Below are 24,533 nucleotides of genomic sequence, written 5' to 3'. Positions count from 1 at the left end.
TGCAGGAGGCAGCCAATCAATCATTCTCATCATTGATGCTTCTATTTTTCTCTCCCTCTCCCTTCTTCTATCTGAAATCAATAAAAAATATACATCCCTTTAAAAAGAGGTCATTTTGCCCTGCTCAGTGTGGCTCAACAGTTGGAGCGTCAGCCTGCTTATGGAAGGGTGCAGAGGTGCTTGACCATAGCTTGCAAATGGAAAGCCTTAGGAACTGATCAAGGATGCAATGTGTCCTCTATGGCTTGGAGAATTATTACCCAAAGTTTTCTATTTATAGCCAAAAAGTTCTGACATGTTTCTCTTCAAATTCCTGTGTTTTGATGACTAGTGACCTTACTCATGCATCTTGAACTAGGTCACTGGGAAAAAAGAAAGAGTAATGTGAATTATTATTATTGGGTAAGTGAGAATTTTTAACAACCAACAAATCTATGTGAAAAGCTGGACTCTCTCAATGTCTTTGAACCACTTTGTCTGAATTCAAAAACTGGAGACAGGTTTGCACTCACAATGTTACCCACAGTCTAGAGAAGAACGGGTTTCTCCCAGTGGCTGAGCACAGATCGCCAGCTCAGATCATTTACAACGTGGGTGGCTGCTGGCTGCCCCTGGTGCAGCCTGGGCGGCAGACGCCACGTGGCCAGCATTCCAACAGCAGACTCAGGGAAAAAGGAAATTGCTTCCGGAGAGCACTGGGGATGATCTGTTGTGTACTAACCAGTGCTTTTGTGTGTGTGTTTTTTCCAATGTGCACTGAAAAACAGCCTGATTTATACAGGCTCATATATCACCAGCTTGTTAATTTAACACTAAAGCAAAGAGATGACAGGAATACAGGTTCTTACATCTTTTATCTGCTGTTCTCTTTCTCTAGGTTTGGGGTTGTGTTGGTGTTTTGTTGTTGTTTTGTTATAGATGAACAGACATGCACACAATTTTAGGTGCTTGCTCAAATACAGGATTCATTGTGATGATCTTTATTACTTTTGTTAGACTGAAACCCCTACTTGTGGTTAATCATAAGATTCTCTAGGGTGACACTCGCTAAATTAAGCTACCAAGAATTTATATTTTAAGCTAAGCTATCTTCTGGGTTTATTAGTATCTGAGCTGAGACAGAAAAAAATCACACAATGTTAGCAGCAGGGCCTATATAAGGTGCCTAGATCCTCTTGAATAAGGGAAAGAAGATGATAAAACACTCCCTGGAAACTTTCACATGCAACAAAGGCTGTGATTGGGGGAGACTTCAGAATTAGTTTTACTATTTTGGCAAATGTTTCTAAACCTTTTTTTTTCTTCATTGACACTTGCAACACCATCAAGTTAGATTTAATATTAGAGAATTTTAAGCCATGATTTATAATTGTAATAATTATTTTCAGTTGTTGGCTTTTTACATCACAAAATTAAACTGCTCAACACATAATAACAAATGAATGAATGCATTTAGTCAATTAAACTGGAGAAAAATATCACATTTGTATGACTTCATATGGTAAAACACCGGCTGACTGGCTGAATATTACACCATTAATGTGACAGTGAGATTACATATGGTATACACATATATTTAGCCGATAATAAACAAAAAAAAAGTAAAACAAATTATCTGGACAGCTGAAGATATAAATAAAACACAATTAACATAGGTGAAAAGTCAGGTATTGATAGGAAAAACAAACAAAACAAAACAAAAAAAGCCTGGCTCATGTAGCTCAGCGGTTGAGTGTCAACCCATGAACCAACAGGTCACCAGTTTGATTCCTGGTCAGGGCACATGCCCGGGTTTTGGACTTGATCTCCATTAGGGGGCATGGAGAAGGCAGCCAATCGATGATTCTCTCTCATCATTAAAGTTTCTATCTCTCTCTCCCTCTCTCTTCTTCTCTTTCTAAAAATCAATAAAAACATATTTTTTAAAAAGTGTGTATGTGATGGGGTATTATTCAAATAACCATTAATTTTTTAAAAAATATATTTTATTGATTTTTTACAGAGAGGAAGGGAGAGAGATAGATAGTTAGAAACATCGATGGGAGAGAAACATCGATCAGCTGCCTCCTGCACATCTCCCACTGGGGATGTGCCCGCAACCCAGGTACATGTACATGCCCTTGACCGGAATCGAACCTGGGACCTTTCAGTCCGCAGGCCGACGCTCTATCCACTGAGCCAAACTGGTTTTGGCAGCCATTAATTTTTTATACAAAAAAATTTATTGAGCATCTGCTATAGGACATGCACTATTCTACATACTAGGAATACAATAATGGACAAAAGCACCAAAGTGTCTGCTCTCTCGGGTCTTTCTCTATGATTATCGGGACAAGCAGTAATAATCTCTATTTGTATCTGCACATTTAGATTTAGTTCACTGTTAATCCACTTTATGTATAAATTACAGAGCCATGGGAGCCATGAGAGTAATCTCTGTAGGACCTTGGCCTTGACACTTAACATCTGAACCCCCTCCCCTTTTTTTTTCATCTTTTAAATGTGTTGATTGCTATGACTAGATGATCTCTAACATCAATTTAAGTTATAAAATTCAATAATTTTGTGTTTCCTACTGAGAGAAAAATGTCTTGACTCATGTTTATAGTTTTTATAAGTGCAAAGTTCTTAACAGCTATAAAAAATAACTCTGACTAATTGCAATCAAGAGCAAACTGAGAAAGTATAAGTATCACAGCACTTAAAAATATGTAGGTGAAGCAGTGATGGGCAGCTCCAGGCAAAGTTCATGAGAAAAATCACCGCGCTGATTATAGCCATTGTGAAGGGTTGTCAGAACTAGCAAGCAAATTACAGAGAGAAGGATCCACAAATCAACTCCTGAAAATCACTGCTATTATCATGGTGTTAACTGGGTAATTTTTCCAGCACAAAGGGCAAATGCATTTTTAAAAAACATAATCAGTTGGATGATACACATTGAAAATGCAGTTCTTACAATAGCTAATCTGAGGTTTTACCATTAGATAAAATAAGCAAAAAAAAAAAAAAAGATCACACACTAACACACATTATATGTTAGTACAAAATTATCTGTGTATACCGATAGACCTTTTAGCTAAGTCTTCCTTTATTCAGCTTTCCTTGTGGAGTAGGGAACAAAAGAAGAAATCTCAGAAATCGTGACGAATTCAGACATGGACAAACCTCATTAATATTAAAGATAATATCCATAAAATAAACTTTGAATTAATTATGTTTGGATTATCCAGTATTTTCATTAAAGAACAACAAAGCATGGAGTGACCACAAAATGGCATTTGTTTCTTTCTAATCGCTTATGCTTTAAATAAACCAATGGCAGAATAAAAAGCTTTAACTCTCAGTATTACAGAAGCTTTACCGTGGGATGTCCTGGGCACAGTTTACTATTCCAGAGTCCTTGGGAATCATATTCTTCATAAAATGTAGACCATATGGAGAAACTGCTTCTTTTACACTTCACTGGTTGTACATCTAGCAAGTACCTGTTAATGTAATTATTTTTCCTTTAGCTCTAACAATCCCTTATCTCCTTTCATTTGCACTGTGATTTATACTTTCAAAAGTGCTTTCCTATCGTTGATGTTGCTTAAATCTCAAACACGTCTTAGAGATAAAGAAGGAAGGAACCACTGTGAGACTCGGTTTCCACATTTGCAATATGGGAACAAGAATAATACTTCATCATAAGGTGTTGTAAGGATAAATAAGATAACAATTAAAATAATGACTTTTTATTATTTATTATATGCTAAGTACTATTCTAATTATGCTACATCAGTTAACTTATTTAATTCTCATAGTAACCCTATTAAATCAGTCTTATTATTATGATGTCCATTTTAAAGTGGAGAAAAATGAGTCACAGAAAGGCAAAAATAATTTATTTGAGGTTACACAGAAAGTGACAGATCCACTATGTAAGTTACTTAGAATTATATCTGGAATCATGTTACTTCCTTTTGTCAATAAACAAAGTTTTATATTGACTCATGGTTTCAACAGGACTCCACTGGATTCATTTCCAATCTTTATTTGAAAGAGAAGTGATATAAATTATACAATATAAAGTCTATCAATTCTAAATCACTCACTTAGATCCTGTACTTAAAGAAAAATACACAAGACTGAATCTTAATTCATCAATATCATAACACATCATGATCATAAATATAATTTGACAAATTTAGAAGTTAAAATATGGCTAGAAAGAGTTATGCAAGATGACTAAATGAATAAGAAGCATGCTAAGTGTTATTAAATGTTTTTTGGAGCTCACAGACTTGGAAGGGGTTATGAAAAGAGCATGTAGAGGCCCTGTATTTCACATGCAAAAAACACATACACACATATTTTTTTTAAACTTATGATGCAATAATTATCAAAGATAACTTTAAAATAGTTCTTTTATCAAAAAATCCCTTATGCTCGAAGGAAAATAATCCATATTAAATGACATTTAAATAGTATTTTTCTGAAAGAAAACTGTCACTTCTGAAGTCATGTGTTAAACAATTCATATTTTATTCTAAGCAAGATTCTGATCACAATATAAAGAGTCAGTATCTTAATGCTATAATATGAATGCCTGAGCCATAGAGGACCCAACAATTGCTTATTTATGAAATTTGGAAACCAACTCTTGCTACTCTACCAATGGTAATAGTGTGTATTACACACACACACCCTTCCTCATAACTAAAAATATATCTTACTTGTTTGTTTTTCTTCTACCACATGCCCACTAACAAAAATTGATCATGATGATCCCCTAAAGATAATTCTTTTTTAAAAAAAATATATTTTATTGATTTTTTACAGAGAGGAAGGAAGAGGGATAGAGAGTTGGAAACATCAATGAGAGAGAAACATCAACCAGCTGCCTCTTGCACACCTCCTACTGGGGATGTGCCCGCAACCAAGGTACATGCCCTTGACCGGAATTGAACCTGGAACCTTTCAGTCCACAGGCCGACGCTCTATCCACTGAGCCAAACCGGTTTGGCAAGATAATTCTTTATTTAAAGGAAATAAATGTGTAAAAAAACCTAATAGCTAGTGATTTCCAAATACAATAGTAAAAATAATGATTAGCATAATGATAAAATGAAAGCATTCAGAAAGGGCTCTAAAGACTTTAATCTACTCAGAAGATTCATATTTTTAATTAAATCTATTACCAATGCAACATAGGAGAAGATATGGGCACCGATGTCAGATTTAATAAAGCTACCATTCCATGTATCAGGAGAGAAAAAAAGAGGCTTTGAATAGAAGAAGGTGGGTGGGAGTGAGAGGGGAAGAATATTGAGTTGAGCTGAAATCCCCATCCCATTGACAAAGCTCTGTCAGGGTTATTGCTTATCCATAGGGTCTCTTTTTACAAATTAGAAAGAGGTTACCCTTTATCAAGACTCATTATTTCCATCTGTAGGAAAATTGTCATAACATACTCATTGTGTGGGAACCATATTCTGTGCCATTATCTTCCTAACAATTGGTGTAATATGCATACAAATCAACAATATCCATAATGTGAATTGTACCGTTAGATAGGATGACATAGTGCCTTCTATAACCAGCTGTCGCAGGCCTGATTCTCACATCCCTGACAGAGACCTCTTCACCTTGCCATATACACACGTGTTCATGTGTTCATCCCACATTGTCCTTTCACTGCTATGAAATAGCCTGAAAATTTTGCCTACGGATGACATTTCAGGAAACCAAGTCCCAGTCTTATCAACATTTCCACTTATCCTAATATATCTACTAATAATAAGGTAGTGATCTGCTTTACTTATGTATACGGTAGTCCATTTCTGAGGATCACAAAATTTTAAAACAGGCCCGAGTTAGAATTTCACACTGAAAAATGTCTCTTCACTACAGATGAAAAATGATCATCAACAAGGTATACACTTGTGTATATGTGTATGTAAATTAAATTATGGCCTTTTTTTATTTTCCACATTCCCTTGAAATTTTTTTGGCATCAGTGCATCTTAATATATTAATACCTTTTTTGGCTCTAGTATCTTTTACTAATATTGAATGTCTTTGTTGGATATATTTGTTCTTGGAAACACCAGATGTCACCTAGTACCTAAAAGGTTAAGAAAATGGCTGCCTGCTAAATATAGAGCTGGTAAAGCAAAGTATCAGCTGAGCACTTGCAACTTTGCTCTGGAAAGCAACACTGATTATCTGTTGCATTTCTGGATCCACTAGTACAACTTCCACATACCAAATAAAGGAACAGTGTTTTATTAAAATAAGGGCTAGTGTGTTTTAGAAAAGAGTGCTCAAAACTACCAAGCTAGTATATTTACTAAATTTTCCTTTGCTCTGAGTCAAAGAAGTATGAGTGCATGGTTTATAACAGTTTACTGAACACACTGGGAAAGCTTACTCTAGACGCAGTTATTATCTATGAGTTTTAGAAGGGTCTACTATACTACTATAAAACATATTCTTTAAAATTATTTTTACCTCCATAGAGTAACATTATTTCAATGCTAATCATGTGATACATTTCCCAACTGGATAGAGCATGATGCTTACTCTAATCTATACCAATTTCCAACTAGTTTTGCTCTTAAATGATTTTTTTAAATTGCATGCCTAAATTCCAGTAATTTTTTTAAATTTCTTTTTGTCAATAATTATATCTTAATTGGTATGGACTCTTTCTCTTTATTATAAATTCTCTGGGACCTGGAAGGGCTCTGTAATTGAAATTTTAGACCAGAAATTAAGTTTGATAGCATATGTTTATTTAGGGTTCTATTGTGCTCTTTAATATGCTTCACACTTTACAAAACCTGTCTCTTTTGACCCAAATGACATTGTAATTTGGATAAAGTACTTATTCCTATTCTATAGATAAAATAATAAAGATAAACATGATTTAAGTTGTGCAATTTTTCCAAAAGTGAGGAATGTATCACATTCTATAGAGCAGGGGTGAGCAACCTTTTTGTGTGTGTGCGCCAAAACCAGCAAAATCTCTGACTCAAAATTCTTCTGTGTGCCAACCCTAATTTTTTGAGAACATGTTATGCCTACTTGATATTTCTTAAGGTGTATGTATGTGAAGAACCTTGAAGAAATAATAAAATTCATTCAAGCGACAAAAACACAGTATATGATGATGAAAAATACATTTATTTTTTAATGTATACATGTACACTGATAGTCCGACAGAAAACTTTATGACTCCGTTTGATATTATCAGTGGGACTTTTGCTGCTGCATCACTGATGACAGAGATTTTACATCAGGTTTATATTTCCTGACCTTCAGAGATATGCACGAGCTACTACTTTCATCCTCAGGCTACTCCTATTATGAGACCTAACAAAATTCATCACTGAGAACAAAGATTCACAAGCCTATGTGGATGAAACCAAAACACTGGTCAGATCTAGGAAGGCAGAGAGAGTTAAGGCAGAGGCATAGAAATTGCTCTTCCCCTCTCTGGTCAATCCATGTCTATGATCTTTAAGATAACTTGTTATGTAAAATTATTTATTTATCTAAGATGCACCTACACTGAATTTATCTGAAAAATAAAAAAGTCGATATTAAGAAAAAAACTGTAAATGGGAGATTATGAGAGGGGTTCGCGTGCCAGCAAAAATTACTGGCGTGCCATGTTTGGCATGCGTGCCAGGGGTTGCCTACCCCTGCTAGAGAGCCAGGATTTGAACCCGGAGACCCTAATTCCAAACCTGCAGTTTTAACTACAAGGCTAAACAATGCTGGACTACTGCAAAGAAGCTGCTCTGTGTGATCTTCTGAGGGAAAGTGATATGGCAATTCCGAACGCTATGGAAAATAATGAATAAATGCTTCCCAGTTGTTCCACTTGTCTTTAGGTCTCTCTTTGATCTATCAGCACTTCTCACCCTCTCATCAGCATAAAGACCAGCATCCCTCTGGGAATGTGAAGAGTAGCTATCTGACACCACAAAATTCACACCTTGCTCTGCATTCTCCCTGACAACTCTATTCATCAGCCCCTGGGTCTGCTTCAGACTCAAAATTCTCATAAGGCTTCGTTTGGAAAGCAAGGCTCAAAATTTCTGTTCTTGTCTGAGCCTGTCAATCCCTCACATTCACACAATACCTCCTTTCACAGGACAGAGATGCCCAAGTTCATTATCCACAGGCTGCTGCCTAGTGAGATTTCATCCTTTCTTTACCTTCTCAACTAAAGCCGTTCTTTCCTTTACCTTTGTCATCTTGCAACCACTCTGTGAGACAGATGAGACACACCGCATGTTCTATTTCCATAACATTTCCATATTATCAATAGAAACGCAGGCTGGTATCCCAAGAATGACATTGAAGAAAAGTTTGCTCACATTTTATAACATAACTCTCCAAGAAGATGATCTTGCCAGGGTTCTCTTGAACCGAGCTCCTTTTTCTTAACTGAGAGAAGGGGTTTTTATGTATCACTTTTGGAAGATTCTATGTCCTGCTCATTTAAAAAATTCTCCTATTGTCAGTCTGACTGGCACTATGAAGTGACATCAATATTGTCAGATTCAACCAAGAGTCATTAGAGCCACAATAAAATATGATGTCTATAGAAACTATTTATTACAGTACAAAAATAATCAAACATAACTTTAATAAGATTTCTCAGACCGTGTGCCTTTGCCTAAAAGAAGCTATTTTTAATGTGTCTAGACAGTGGGAAGATCAGAGCTGTGCCCCACCTCCTCTCATCTTCCTACTGACCAGTGTAGCATTGAAAGAGAACTGAAGGAGACTTCCTGCATCTCTCAGATGCTATGCAATTTATTGGGGTGTATTGTGTATGATTATAACTTGGTTTTGGTTTTTCTTCTACTTTTCCTTAAAAAATGTCCCTTATCTCTCTTACCGTGACTTCCTTCACTGCGAAACCTTCAGAGTCCTCCTTGACTGAAACTCAAATTACTCATGATAGCCTCCATTAGTCCTCTGATCCTGATTTCTCAACCCTTGTTCCTCAATCTTTGCTATAGTGACTTTTAATTTTTGACAAAAAGCAATGAAATGAAATTGTGGTTATTCCTTTCACAGAATACATATTTTCCTTCCAACATAAGAATGAGCATACATCAACTCAAATAAAAATGACAAGAAATTGAAATGAAACACAGGGAAGAATGAATAAGAATTGGGGAAGCTTTTTAAAATAGTCAGAATTACTGACATGCCCAAGTAAAAAACAAGTGGTATTCTGATTATTCTTTTATAGGTTAGTTGCTTAGAGTTTTAAAAATATTTATATAAACTATCAAATTCAGGGAAATAGTCCTGGCAAATGGAGATTCTAAAATCACAGTCAGAGCAGCTCTTAGCAGCTCTTCTCAAGGAGATGGAGAAATAGAGCGATCATGGAGCCACACAAGAACTTTGTTCCTTTAATATGACTTTTGTCTTCATTCAAGCCAACTTTGTCCAGTCTAATAGCACTATGACTCACTTTCAACTAAATCCTTTCACCACCCTTGCACAAACTGTACATCCACTTCCTTAATCATTAAGTCCTTAGGAAATTAGGTTTTGGTTAGCATCAGTTGTCTTAAGAATAAGGTTTTAGATCTATTGACCATGGAAATAGCATTTCAGTCAAACTAAATGCTAAAGATAGCATCGTGACCTCAGCTATGTTTAACCCCAGACTCATGAAGCAGAATGATTATACCAACCACATCCTCATGAAACCAGACAGGACCATGCCATGGCTGGCATCAGGACCTGGAGCAACGATCAACTACCCCTTACCCTAGGCCCTACCAATCAGCGGAGGCCAGTACCCCAACTCCCATAACCACCAGGTCTAATGATTTTTCCCCTATATGATCTATACCCTAGGAGTCATCGGAGAGCCAGGTCATAGAGCATTAGCTTATCTGTATCTCTGGGCTTGGTGCCAGTTCCTTAAAAGAACTTTTACTTTCTTTGCTGCAAACTCCTGCGTGCATCTTATTGAGCTTTGATACACAAAGGCCAATGAACCCCTTTAGTCCGGTAACAATAGGGGAGGGGTTGAGCTACCTAATTGGATCTTGACAAGACCAAAATCACCAATGGCCTAGAGAAGTGGGCAGTGGCTCACAAAGTGCAGTTAAGGAATAACAGGGGTCATTTGCATCAGCATCACCATAGTTATCTGTTAGGGGCACATTCCCAAAACCCACCTTCGACCTACTGTGTCAGAATTTCTGGGAGTGGAACCCAGAAATCTGCATTGCACAGAACCCCCGGGGACTCTGCAACTGACTTAGAGACACTTTTCATAGCTAGCGATGTATAGATAATCAATACAGAACCTTATGAAAACTAAAATAAAAGGTGCAAACCAAGGTCCTTTACTTCTTGTGCATTAAGAATTCTTCTATCCAGGGGAAGGGGTCACAGGCACCATGTCCGGCTGTGAAAGTGGCAAAAGGAAGCTGCTGAAGCAGCCCAAGAAGCAGGCCAGGGAGGTGGATGAAGACGATAAGGTGTTCAAGCAGAAGCAAAAAAGAGGAACAGAAGAAACTGGAGGAGTAAAAGTGGAGGCCACAGGGAAGGGCCCCTTGGCCATGGGTGGAATTAAGAAATCTGGTAAAAAGTGAGCTGTTCCTTGTTCCTGGGGCAATGGTGATCCTTAATTCCATTCCTGTTTTAATACCTGGATTCCCTGCCATAACATCTCTTGCCACCTACAGCGAGAATGAAGTGTTTTCTTGGAGTCTGCTGTACACTTAGGAGTAAACTTTTGTAAAATGATAATAATAATGATGATGATAATCATGCACTGGCACATCTCTTTAATTCATCTCACTCTGCCATTTCAACCTTAACTGTGAGGTCAAAATAAACCCAGCCCAGAATCCTGCCAAAGTGTGTTCTTCTGTTCTTTCACAAATTCTGTACTGTCTGGAATTAAACCAATCCCTTGATTGTGCCTTGTTTTCATTTGGCAGATGACCTGATGGGCCAAGATCTTTTATCTGGTGTCTGTGCTGCTACTGCCAGAGAAAAGGCTAATTTGAGTCTCAGCGGAAATTTCTGCCTCTATCCGGATCATAAAGTTAGGCATGACCTTTAAGTATTTCACATTCTCAGATAACTATCTCAGTATCATGCATATATGTATGTGATCAATGGGTTTATATACCGCCTTTCAGGCTAGATATACAACCACATGTACTTCCTCAAATCTCTAATAAAGTAGAAAAGTGAATATTTAAAAGTATAATATTTCTTATATTCCTGTATAAAGACATGAAAAATATGCCATGATTTTCTTCCTAGAATGAAGACAGAAAAATAAGGAAAGTGAAATGAAAACACTCAAGGGAACCAAAGGAGAGAAAAGACATTTCTGGGAATGTACTGGGCCCAACTCAGTGTTCTCAGCCAACAATTGAGCATCATAATTACTATTAGAACAGGAAAACTTCGGGCAAGGCCTGAGGTCGGTGATCAGCTGCTCAGAGGAGCAGTAGTGATCCTTTACCAGAGTTTCAGTAGTAAAGAAGGTAAGCAATACTATCTGAATTTTCAGTGAGCCTAAAATATGTAAATCACATCTTTTTTTAAATTTTATACTTGCTTAGAATTGCAAATATATATGTACTTATAAGATTACCATAGGAATATTTTAAGGAAAGCTGTTTAGTCAGAAATCCTCCCAGATTTAAAGTAAAATACAGTAAAACTTGTATGACTTGAATTTTCTTTTAAATCTGCCTCTCAAGAAATTATAGAAAAGGGAATCAAGTAAGGATTATCTATGTCGTTGAAACACATATTTTAGTAAACCTTTGTTCCTTGCCTCTATCTACTGCTTCCATGTACAGAACACTCTTATGTCCAATTATTTTTTTAAATATATTTTTATTGATTTCAGAGGGATAGGGAGAGGGAGAGAGCGATAGAAACATCATTGATTGATGCTGAGAGAGAATCATTGATTGGCTACCTCCTGCACACTCCCTATTGGGGATCAAGCCACTAAACCCAGGCATGTGCCCTGACCTGGAATAAAACTGGCCTGGTTCATAGGTCGACACTTAACCACTGAGCCATGCCGGCTGGGCAACTTATGTCCACTTCTTATACCTGCAGGATCCATTGCTCTTCTGACCCAGGATATTCCCAAATTAAACTAAAAATCAGAAGCACTGAACTAAGAACAATAAAAGAAAGCTTGATCTCAGTAAATGTTCTTCTAGTACACAGGATTCTGTTTTCTGATTCACAACCAAATATTTATATGCTATTACATCAAGTAGCACAGATTCCAGTGGAGCCAGTGCCTTCAAAACCAGACTCGAGTTTGTTATTCTTAACTAAAAATACAGTGAGCTACTCCAGCTTTAGAATTATTCATATAACTGCCCTGTCATTCACTGGGTGAAATACTGAATGAGGGGAAAGCCTTTTTAATTATACTATAAATAAACATTTAACATTTCAGAGGTTTAAATGATGCAATAGGGAAACATTTGTGTAGACCAAAACCTGATTTTACTGATGACTGGACCAGCACTTTGTAAGGTGCTGGTACACTTATAGAAAAATCAAATTTAATTGGATAAATTAACTGATGAAAACAACCCAAAGTAAGAGAAGTAAAAATTAGAAAGTAATTTATTTTTATTGCCCACATCATAGACTGAGCCGACATTTTTCTCAACTTATATAATTTGTTTCTTTTATATTATGACAAATGAAAGAAAACAACAATAACAAAATATACCACAAAAAAGCCAACTTTCCTAACAATTACTTATTTGGGATGAAAAATGAGCATTAAGCGAATAATGGCCAATCGTGATAAATGACTGTTACTTATCTCTGCAGACTATTCTTTTCTCTGTAATGTTTCATTCCTTTAGACAGATAATACAATTGCACTTAATGAAAAAGTAAATATAGTCATGACTTATTTTTATCAGACTACCAGAATCAACTGTTGGATAAAGACACCAACATGTAATGAGAATTGGCATGATTTTCCAGGGTTGCTAATCTTTAGAGAGGATTAACGCTCTATAATACAGTTTTGATAATGATCAACCATTGAAAATGAGATTAAAGAAAACCAATTTTCTGCAGGTTTAGTCAATGGTTTATTAGGATATTTCTAAAAATAAAATTAGATTGAACACACAAAGATGCTGTTTTCATTCTTATTTTAGAGTAATGTATAATATATTTTTTAAATGCTTTAACTACCTAACAGTTCTATTTTTTTTATGTTTGCATGTGTGAGTGGGGTATAGGTCTGAAATGTTCATGATCACAGATTTTAATTTGCCTTAACTATTAAAAGTTATTCTTAAATTACCTGAAGCTAGAATTATAAATCAGGGGTGATTTTGCCCCCCCCCAGACATGTGGCAATGTCTAGAGACATTTTTAGTTGTCACAACTAAGTGTGTGTGTGGTGGGGGAGAGGGTGCTGGTATATAGTGAGTAGAGGCACAGTATGCAGCTAAATATCGTACAATATACAGAATAGGCACTGATGGCAACGAGTTATCTATACCAAAATGTCTACAATACCAAGCTGCAGAAACCTTGCCTTAAACCTTGATCTTTGACCCTAATCTCTAGTAAATCCTTAGTTCAGAAAGAAGCACTTTTCAGTGGAACATAAGGTGCTGCTTCCAGGCAGAGCCTGTCTTCCTCAGTACTGCATTGATCCTAGTCAATGTGGATCCAGAATAAAACCAGGGCAAGTCACCATTCCAAGATAAAGTGACTAAGATTGAGGAGGAAACTGGCCTTGCAGAATTTATTATCTAAATGCAGAGGCCATGGAACTGTGAACAATGCACTGCCCTGTGGGGGGAGGGTTGTTATGCTGGTGCCAGGAGGGACCATTGGATGTGGCCTGACACTTGGGGGCCTTCCTCTGCAGGGCCATGAAGGGAGCAGGGGGTAGGGGGCATATCTGCAAGACAAAGACCCCAGCGGGATATATATAGACGGGCTCTCTGTATGTTTCTTCACTCTGATTTGGAAGTTATTTCCAGAGTCCATTAGTGTTAATAAACGGGGTCCCTCCCTTTCTCTAGGAAGCGTGCTTGGTATTTCTTTGGTCTTCTGTAACAAGATAAAACTTCAATAGCCCTAAGTGTTTTACCTGTTTTTTTCTTTATCTTGACAATAAACACCCTACTTATGCTTTCTTTCTTTTTCCCTAGGTGTGAAGACAGAATTCTAATGAACCATCAAATATCATCATAAGGAAGTGAGAACAAGTACCTGGCTCAAAGGCCCACTGCCTGCTCACCAAAGGTCCTCAACCCACTCTGGCAGTCTCTATAAAATAAATGAGCTGTAGAGAAATGCTTTCTCTAACAGTGTACCTAAAACTTAAAACATTTTCAACAGAAAACACATACACACACATACACATACCAACAAAACTCCTTCTCTCTATTCTGTTAGCAAAAAAGAGCAGACACATTTCAAGGTATACAGGTAATGTATTTCACAACTGAATTATTTCAAGCACATAAATCCAGGGGGGAAAAAAGAAAGGAAGGAAGGAAGGAAGGAAGGAAGGAAGGAAGGAAGGAAGGAAGGAAGGAAGGAAGGAAGGAAGGAAGGAAGGAAAAAAGAAAGAAAGAAAGAGAGAGAGAGAGAGAGAGAGAGAGAGAGAGAGAGAGAGAGAGAGAGAAAGAAAGAAAGAAAGAAAGAAAGAAAGAAAGAAAGAAAGAAAGAAAGAAAGAAAGAAGAAAGAAAGAAAGAAAGAAAAGAAAAAGAAAAAGGTACATACAGGACTCCAACATGTCCAATGTCAACAAATGATAACCAGTTGAAAAACCAGCCTTTAGATATGTATCAAGACCAACTCTTTGGCTACAACATACCTATGTACAAACATTCTTTTAAAAAAATCCACTTCAAGGTGAAGGATGTGCTGGAAGATATTCTACTTCTTCAAATTTTTCTACTTGGCCTTTGGAGTGAAGTGGCGTTAGCCTATCCATATTGAATGTAAAAGCTTAAATAAAAAGGCAGAATTTTGAACTCTTAAGAGTTAATACCCCTTTCTTTTATTGTCAATCTTAAATACAAATTCACAAGGAGAAAGATGCCAAGACACATTTGCCTGCTAGATACATTTGTGAAATATTTAGGGAAAACTTCACCAAACCAATAATTATCGATTTTATATTTTCACTTGTTTATACTCTAAAATATTTCAAAAATATATATTTTATAAGTCACTTTATGGCTAACAAAGATGGACACAAAATACCAATAAATAAATAAATTTAAAAATGTAACAAAATCAACCAAGCATATAGGAAAAAGGAAAAATAAGAACAATGAGATGGAAACAGGAGTGAAGAGCACATAACATATACCCTAAAGAATTCAGAGATGGCTTATATATTTAATTCTTGCTCATTTAAAAATACTTTTTAAAGTTAGCTGAAGCTGAGAGAGGGAGATGGACAGGGGCAAGGAGAGCAGAAAGAGGAAGAAAAGGGAGGAGGAGGGTGGGAGAGAGAATAGGTTGTTTTCTTGAGGGATTCTCAAAGGACATTTGATTCCATTAGACTAACTTCCACACATAGTATCTCTCCTCGTACCACAAACACCTCTACAAGTCACTGAAAAATTTGCAAACACTAGCTTAGATCCCAATAAATGACAATTAACTATGAGCTCAGTATATCCAATGTCCATCTGAGATATCGCAGTAAAACTCATTTTAGTAAAACTCTTGCCTCTATCTTTTCATTGCCTTGTTTTAAAAAAAAAACCACATTAATTTTGTTATAACTCAGTAATTTCCTTTGCCTTTTCTATGCCAACTCCACTATATTAGTGCCTACACCCAGATAACTCACAAATACTTAATCCAAGCACAGATCTCTTTCCTCAGGTCAAGCTGCCTATTTGGCATCTTCTCTTTATTATTCATGATACCACTCTCTGCTTCACCCTATAATATATACATCAGATGTAGGCCAACGTTCCATCTTCACTATCTCCATCCAGGTCCAAGGCATTATAATAGGAACTATTACAATGTCTTCCTAATGGGTCCTCACACATTCATTGCAAACAACCAATCTGTGAAAGCAAATCTGATCATATTAGCTCATCACAAAACCTTTGTTATTTTAGAATAAAAGTAAAACTCTTTAATATAACCTTGAAGCCCTGGATTGGCTTGTTCCAGAAATAAAATCCAGTCTGATTTCAAACCACTGTCTCCCTGCTCCCTATATTCCAGCGATGATAACCTTTCACTTGCATTCTCCCTTCTCCATCCTAACACAGGTCCTTTGAACAACTGATTTTCTCCACATGGAACTACTTTTCTCTCTTCCCCTGTTTGGCTCCCATTCATCCTTCCAATTCCATCAGAAACACCATTTCTTTGGAAATATTTTCTCAGGGCCTTTGACTAGGCCAAATCGGTGGAGGAGAGATTCCTACAGCTCTGTGTTTCTCTCTGTCCTAGCTGCCAATCTTAGATTTATTTGTGAAACTCCCTAGTGTCTTTTTTCCTTAAGAATATTGGAGGACAGGAACCATGTCTGTTTTTTCTCATTGCTACACCCTGAGGCCTTATAGCAGTGCATGGCCAATATTTGTCAAATACATAAATGGACCTTGCAATAATATCTTAAATTAAAAATAATAAAAATTAACTGGTTGAGATGTTGGTCCTAATTTCTGACACATAATTCTGACAATGGGATAAAAGGCCAGTGATCGAAAATTATTAAAAGAAAGACATAATGGCCTGAAACCAACAACAAACTCTCACTTATGGAACTCTAACTGCACCATTCAGACACATTATTTTATTTGACTATCCCCATTGCTCTCTGAGACATATGGTATTATTCCCATTTTAAATATGAGAAAACTGAACTTAAAAAAGCTTAAAAGGGGGTTGCAAAATACAAACATTAGAGTTGGAATTTGAAGCAAGATTGTAGTAATTCTGAAGTTAATGATCTTAACTTTTATGCTTATATAATATTAGTAACTTTTGAATTCAGGAGACTCTTTGTAGGAGGAAGACATGAATGACTTTCAAATGTGAATAATTCTCAACCACTTAATAATTTTGGAGGATAACTTTCTATACAGAAGAGCCTTGTTCTATCCTCCATGCAAATAAATGTACAAGGGTGATATTTTGCAATTTTTCAGTCACACTATTGCCTATAAGATGTGGTTATTCAAGGAAAGTTCAGTAACTCAAATGGCCAAAAGAGTTCATTATAAAGAAGTTTACTGACAGTAACCCAAAGAAATTATAATAAGGATCCCATGGTGAAGATAGTCTTTCCCTTAAAGATCTTTATTTTAAAAAAAATTTGCTTTTAAATCAAGGGTGCTAGAATTTTGTAAGAAAACACTAGAGTATCAACATATCCGAGTTGCAAAAACTTATCCAGGAAGATGTATGGAAAGCACATTTCTACAAACATGTAAATTCTAAAGAGAATGACTACAAATAGGTACTATAAATTGCTTAGAAAATGTGCCTGCTGCAAAATATGTAATTACAGAATTACTTTTTAGACTATATGCTATTTTTGAGGGCAACTTCTGGTTTACAATGGCATAAATGAAAAAAAACTCAAGATAGAGTTGCATTTGGCTTTCAGAGTACCAACCACAGAGTATGACCTTTCTAAGAATCGAGTTTTAGATCATGTTCACTTTTTAAAAAAATTAATAACTCTTGCTGAATTCAGTGAAATTACTTGTTTTAGGAAAAACCCATTGGGGCTGATTTTCTTTTTAAAATTCAATATTGCTGATGCACTTGGTAAATTTTCACATAAATGGCATCACATTACTAAACTGCATTAATATTCCACTGACTCTGACCTGTTTGCCACTGACCTCCCTAGGTTGATGGAAGTAGGAATTGTGTCTATCCCAAATGATAAAAGCAATTCTCTGGATCAAATGCCTGCTCTCTGCCTGCCTTTAAACAATACATAGCCATCCAGTGTCTAACTTATTCAGAACTAACAGAATGTCACACAAAAAGCTCCACTTTTTTGTACTATAAAGGTATGGAAACTACAGCTCAAGTGGCTCCAGTTGCCTAGAGTGTTGTCCTGTACATCTGTACAAAGAAAGGTGGCAGGTTGGATTCCCATTCAGGGCACATACCTGGGTGGCAGGTCTGATTCCCATTCAGGGCGCATACCATTGGCAACTGATCAATGTTTCTCTCTCACATCGATGTTTCTCTCTCTCTCTCTCTCTCTCTCTCTCTCTCTCTCTCTCTCTCTCTCTCTCATCTTTCCCTCACTTCCTCCCTAAAATCTATGAAAAATATATCTGTGGGTTAGGATTAAAAAAATAAGGTATGGAAATTGCAGTTATTTCTGAGCAATAATAACAAAATATTGCAATACTCCCAGCCATTAGAGAGTTCACACAGAGCGTGTGAGTTCTTTTGTGGAAACCAGCAGATACTGGCAACTTTTCTGAAATCTCATACAATTTTAAAAAAAATTATTGGCAATCCAATAAAAGCTTTAAATTTGAGGCAGGGAGGAGAAATTGCCTCAATAATCATGCATCAAACATAATTCAAGGAAAGCCCAATGACTCTCAGATATATTAAGGACTAAGGAACAAGTTTACACCTTCCAAGAATAACAAAATATAATTGAAACATTAAAAAAAAATTCTCACAATTGTGAAGGTAAAGGGTGAGCAGAACCCCAGAGGTTAGAGGGCGGCATCCTGATTGCATAGTTGGTATCAGAGAAGCGCTCTGGAGGGACAGATAGAACTGTCACTAGGTCTGTCTTGGATACGTCACTAAATGTCTCTGAGCCTCATCATCTTCACCTTTGGTATATGGTTTGAATCAGTGCTCTCTAACACCAGATTTAAAATACCAGGATTTCTAAATTGTCTGTAGGACTATTACCTGCAACCTAAGCTAGAATCAGACTCTAAGTTTCTGAGTTCTAATTTGCTACATTGACATTTTCTGTAACATTGTATATTGTAAATCTAAAGATGGCAAAAATCTTTTAAAATTCTTATTATTGCCAAAACCGGTTTGGCTCAGTGGATAGAGCGTCGGCCTGCGGACTGAAAGGTCCCAGGTTCGATTCCGGTCAAGGGCATGTACCTGGGTTGCGGGCACATCCCCAGTGGGAGATGTGCAGGAGGCAGCTGATCTCTCCTCTAAGTTTCTGAGTTCTAATTTGCTACATTGACATTTTCTGTAACATTGTATGTTGTAAATCTATAGATGGCAAAAATCTTTTAAAATTCTTATTATTGTGGATTTTTTGGCAACATAGTAAAAATAGACCAAGGGCATTTGATTTATTGAATATGGGTATTAAGGAGACATTCTATAATTAAAAGAGCATATTAATATTGTTTTTTTAAAAATATATTTTTATTGATTTTAGAGAGGAAAGGAGAGGGAGAGAGAGAGAAACATCAATGATGAGAATCACTGATCAGATGCTTCCTGCACGCCCCACACTGGGGATCGAGCCCACGACCTGGGCATGTGTCCTGACCAGGAATTGAACTTGTGACCTCTTGGTTCATAAGTGGAGGCTTAACCACTGAGCCATGCCAGTCGGGCTAATATTGTTTTTAAGAGATCCTCAGTATGCAATGGGACTGAACACGCAGTATACTAGTCACAAAGTAAAACACAGCTTTACTGCCTCCAAATACTTCCTCTGCATCCCACCTGCTTAAAAATCTTTGATTGAACCATATGAAATTTCTGATATTAATCTTCTTTTTCCTGAAGAAATTTTATAAGGTTGTAACCTGCACAATTGGTACTTATGCCTGTCTATATGTATATATGTATACATACATGTGTGTATAAGTCTAATTAAAATATTAGGTAAATTCAATAATCAATATGGTTACCTGCATTATCAGAAGCCTTATTAAATGAAGTTCTCTTTTATGGGCTACTCAGTCAATTTCATTGGCCTTTCCCTATTACATAATAGCAAAGTTTTAATCAACACTTAGTTATATGAGCATTTTTATAAATGCTCACAACAGGAGGGGATTTTAACATTGCCTTCATTATTTAATAGTGAGATATCAAAAGTTAAATAAGTTTCTTGCCCACTGGGGCATGATTTGAAGATGGGCTTCTCAGGTTTAAAAACTTGTATGTACACAGAGAAATATGTGAAGTGATTCAGACATGTATCTTTTATTGTCACTGACACATGGTAGAATTTGGTTACATTTATTGTCACTTCAAATCCTGAAAAATTATCCATGATTTAAAAATCAGCTGACAGTGCAAACATACCTGCCAGTATATGTTGATTTCTCTAAGTCCCTTAGCCTTTACCATATTACTTTTTACCCATACATACAATGCATGATGCTTTGTATATTTCTCAGGCAAAGTTTGGGGGTTTTGATTGTTTCTATTTACCTCTAAGGATCATGTAAACCTGTGCCATCCATCCCCCGCACCCCCCCCCAATACTTTTATTAGGCATTCAGTGACAACGTGTTCCTAAGGAGATTTGGCCTTCATGACCTTTGCTCAATCCCCAGGGCATGAATCTTGATTAGTTAAGACATTCCTGACAATTCCCTTCTAATCATATTAGCCTGTGATTGGTTTAGCAAAGGGTCAATGAGGCTGGAGGGAAATTGGTAGAGAACTTGTGGGAAAGGCACACACACACACACACAAACACACACACACGCACACACATAGAGCCCTAGTCAATATAAGGATATGGTTATACACATATATGATGCATAAAACTACTGCACCCATCTTATGATCACAACTGGACATACCTATGGACAAAAGCAAATATGCTGAAAATGGCAGAGTGAAGATGGACAGATTCAAAAGAATCTGGAGTGTCAAATTATCTGATCTCTGTATTTTGGTCACATGACATAATAAACTTGCATATTTTATTCCTTGAAGAGGAAAATACCCTGACACAGATAAAAATGAACCCTTAACATTTTCTGTCAATCTTACTTTTCAAGACTCTAGTAAAGAATAGTACATATTCTTTACACTGACCACAAGGAAGAGAAAACACAGGGTTGTAGATTGTAAAGTAAGCACTCAGGACATTATGACTGAGTTTATGAATGAGAATAAAATTTACTTTTTTTAAGGTCATCTCAATATGATGAAGCTAAGCTTTTACTAACTCAGTGTAACTGATTAATGACACTTCCAACAAAATTGAGTATATGCATAGTATCAATTTAATGAGAATGACAGATATGTCTGCGTTTGTGTGAATGTGTGTGTCTATATTCATATAAAGTAGTTAATAAGCAGGTTAATGCTGAATTTTTTAATGAGTTCTTTCCTAGCATTTCTTTCTGAAAAGAATGAAAGTAGCTTATAAATTTCCCCACTTTTCATACATGTTCCAGTATTTAGAAGAGTGAGAAAAGGGAAGAGAAAAGATGAAATAGAAGTTCATTTTAGAATAAGAAATTGATTAGTAAGAACAGTGATTTTAAGCAATTCACTTTTGAAGAAACTGTCATAATCAATAACATCCCACAGCTTGGTTCATGAACCTTATTTTTAGTTGAAGTAGTAACACAGGAAACAATTAGACATCATCACCAACCTTTTCATGCATTAATGCCAGTCCAAATTAACTCCTACCACTAAACATACTCCTTCTCTCTGTCAAAATCTGTGAAGGGTATGATTTAATGCATTTAGAGCATAATTGTGCCTCCCTGGCTGTATAAAACTGACACATAAAAATCATTATTAATTAAAAAAAGATCAAAACTGTCCTCATTATCTTATTTAGCTGTCTCTCCAAAATGGGGTTACCGTTTATGAAAGACACACAACAGAGTCTGGACTTACCCAATTTCCATTTCCAAATAATACTAAACCAGGTTTCTTACCTGGTTGGGTCTAAGTACCTGATTTTCTAACAACAGTTATTTATAATGCAACCTCAAAAAAGGAGCTGATGTCTAACCATAAGTTTCATCTTGACTATTTAAGACGCGGCCATATTTAAAATTTTTCTGATCACACATCTGTATTCTCTCTGTTCTTTCACCCTAGGCCAACCCATCCCCAATACTTCTAATATGAGAAAAAATTTTAAAAAATGTCTTGCAGAAGTCTGGAATCATTGTGCCCTAAAGGAAGTATAAAATGTATTTGACATCTCTATTTTATCTTAAAAACTCATATATTTTTATTTAATTATGCTCTTACACAGTTATTTTAGCGTAAAAGTAATGAAGCATGATGTTCATCTGGTGTTTCAGCAGGGTGTGCCTCAAGTTCATAAAGTCCCATACCTCTTTTTCTTTTCCATTATTTCTCCATTTCCGTCATGCTAGATATCTTTCCACGGGGTGCTCCCAATGAAGAAAATGGTAACAAGCCCAGAAAGTGTAACCACCATTAAAGTTATAAGTCTGGAACCCTAACCCCTAATCATGTCAAACACACTGACCACAAGGAAGAGAAAACACAGGGTTGGAGTCTGTCTTCTCTGTCCTTTCATGGGCCTGGCCCTGGTCCCTGTTATGCCTTGAGAACTGGGACTCCAAGTGATGTGATATTTTTATCAACTTAAAAATCATTCAAATGATTCTAGTTTAACAAGCTGGCGCTCACATGCAAATGGATGTCACACCACCAAAAACAAAAAGCAAAAAAGAAAGATATATAAGTGGTTTATAAATATTGATCAAACATCTTAAAGTGTAGGTAATTTTATCACTTATTTGGTTCTTTTTAAATAATTTATACTCAAGGTATAGAAAAATTAAGTACAGTTGAAATATTTCCAAAGTAATACTGATATTTTCATTTAGGAAGGGACAGAAAATACAATTAGAACATTCAAGTATCCTTGAAAATGGTATGTTTTGTCTACTATGTCAGAGCTTGTTTTTACATTTGAATTAGTGAAATGATTTGCTACTTGAACTGAGTTAAAATGGGTCTCTACTACATGCTTTTGCTGCTATCAGTTTACCCAATGTAAATATAAATGCCCTGGTTTCTTTCTAGGAATTAGTGAGCTATGTACTTGAAATCACTAAAATTTTAAAAATGCATACTCTATTAACAGAATTAATAAAGAGTTGCTAATGGAGGAAGGCAAATTAAATCTAGGTCAGCACTCTTTGTCAGGAAATATTTCAAATAAGACAATGTTTTGGTTGAGTAGTTAATGTTAGCTGAGAAAGGGTGAAGGGGATTTGGGGGGATGAATGTGTGAAGGAGGGAAATATTTAATGAGCATTAAACACATAGTACATTTAATGCCAAGCATTTTCCATATCAATTAGTTTTTCCAGAAGCCCAGTGAGAAAGGCAATTTTCAGATAAAAATATATAACTTGAATATCAGTTAAATTAAAAAATGACAAAGACATTTTAAAAAATTGAACCACAGACACTGGGGTGGTGGGGCTTGCTCCGGGTGGGAATGGCTGGGGGGGGGGGGTCAATTGCGGGAAAAGGAGACATATGTAAAACTTTAGACAATAAAAAAATAAATAAATTGAACCATGTCCAACTATAAGACACATGGTCTTCAGAAAGCTCACTGTAATTCTTTCAGGAAATATTTTATTTCTAATAATAATAACAACAACAACAATAATACTAGTTATCAACATAATTAATATCACAGCTACTATTTGTTGAAAATCTACTGTATGTGAAGCATTATGTTCAGCACTTTCTATACATTTCTATGAACCTCTGTAAACCTGTTTTCCCCATTTTATAGATCAGCAAATTCAGATTCAGACTAGTTAAGTGACTTCCCTAAAACAAATAGAAGCAAAGAGGTGTTACCTATTTAATTAACTGCCATGCACTGAGCTTTAGATTACCAATATGTATTTATAATATAATTATAGTTATTATTTTCTTACGAAATAAATGTAGGCTTAGCACAGAATGTTAAAGGCAGCATGGAATAGTGCAAGGATCAAATTATTTTGCTATCAAAATATAGCAGTAAATGTATACAAAGGAGTTTTCATCAATTAAAAGGGGTTTAACTGAATCATAATTTTTTTGACTGAATCACTTGACATTTCTCTCTTCATTGCTCCATGCATCACATTCTGTCCTCTCAATGAAAAGCAACTATAGGCAGGCATTCTGCAACGGAATATGTGGCTGGAGGGCTTACACCATCATGGTTAATTACATAGGCTTCAGAATCCAACTAACATGGTGGAATCCTAGCTTCATCAATCACTACCTATGCAACTTTGGGCAAGATCCTTAATCCCTTTCAATCTCTGTTACTCATCCATGAAATGAAGTTGATAATGGTATCTACATGAAACTTTTATTGCTAGGATTAACTAAGGTAATGCAAGTGAAGGGCCCAGCACAGTTTGTGGGCTATGGTATGAACTCAGTAAATCGAAGATGCTTTTACATTTATGACTGCCCCTTTGGGTTTTCAAAAGAACCACCTAACCTTTTCCTCCACAGGTGCCACTGCTAATAAGAGCCCTCCCCCTCC

General features: G+C 36.2%; 1 protein-coding gene and 1 pseudogene across 1 annotated transcript in view; one reads left to right on the top strand and one right to left on the bottom strand.

Moving 5' to 3' along the window:
• The window catches only part of NRXN1 (neurexin 1), a 973,903-nt gene that overhangs the window by 689,769 nt on the left and 259,601 nt on the right, over positions 1–24,533 (bottom strand). The gene's annotated exons all lie outside the window — the stretch shown is intronic.
• On the top strand, positions 10,431–10,625 carry LOC111823650 (annotated as a pseudogene).

Source organism: Myotis lucifugus, unplaced genomic scaffold (genome assembly GCF_000147115.1).
Source record: "Myotis lucifugus unplaced genomic scaffold, Myoluc2.0 scaffold_6, whole genome shotgun sequence".
Lineage (NCBI taxonomy): Eukaryota > Metazoa > Chordata > Mammalia > Chiroptera > Vespertilionidae > Myotis > Myotis lucifugus.
Note: the sequence above shows the minus strand (reverse complement) of the source record. Positions and strands in the feature narration are given on the sequence as shown.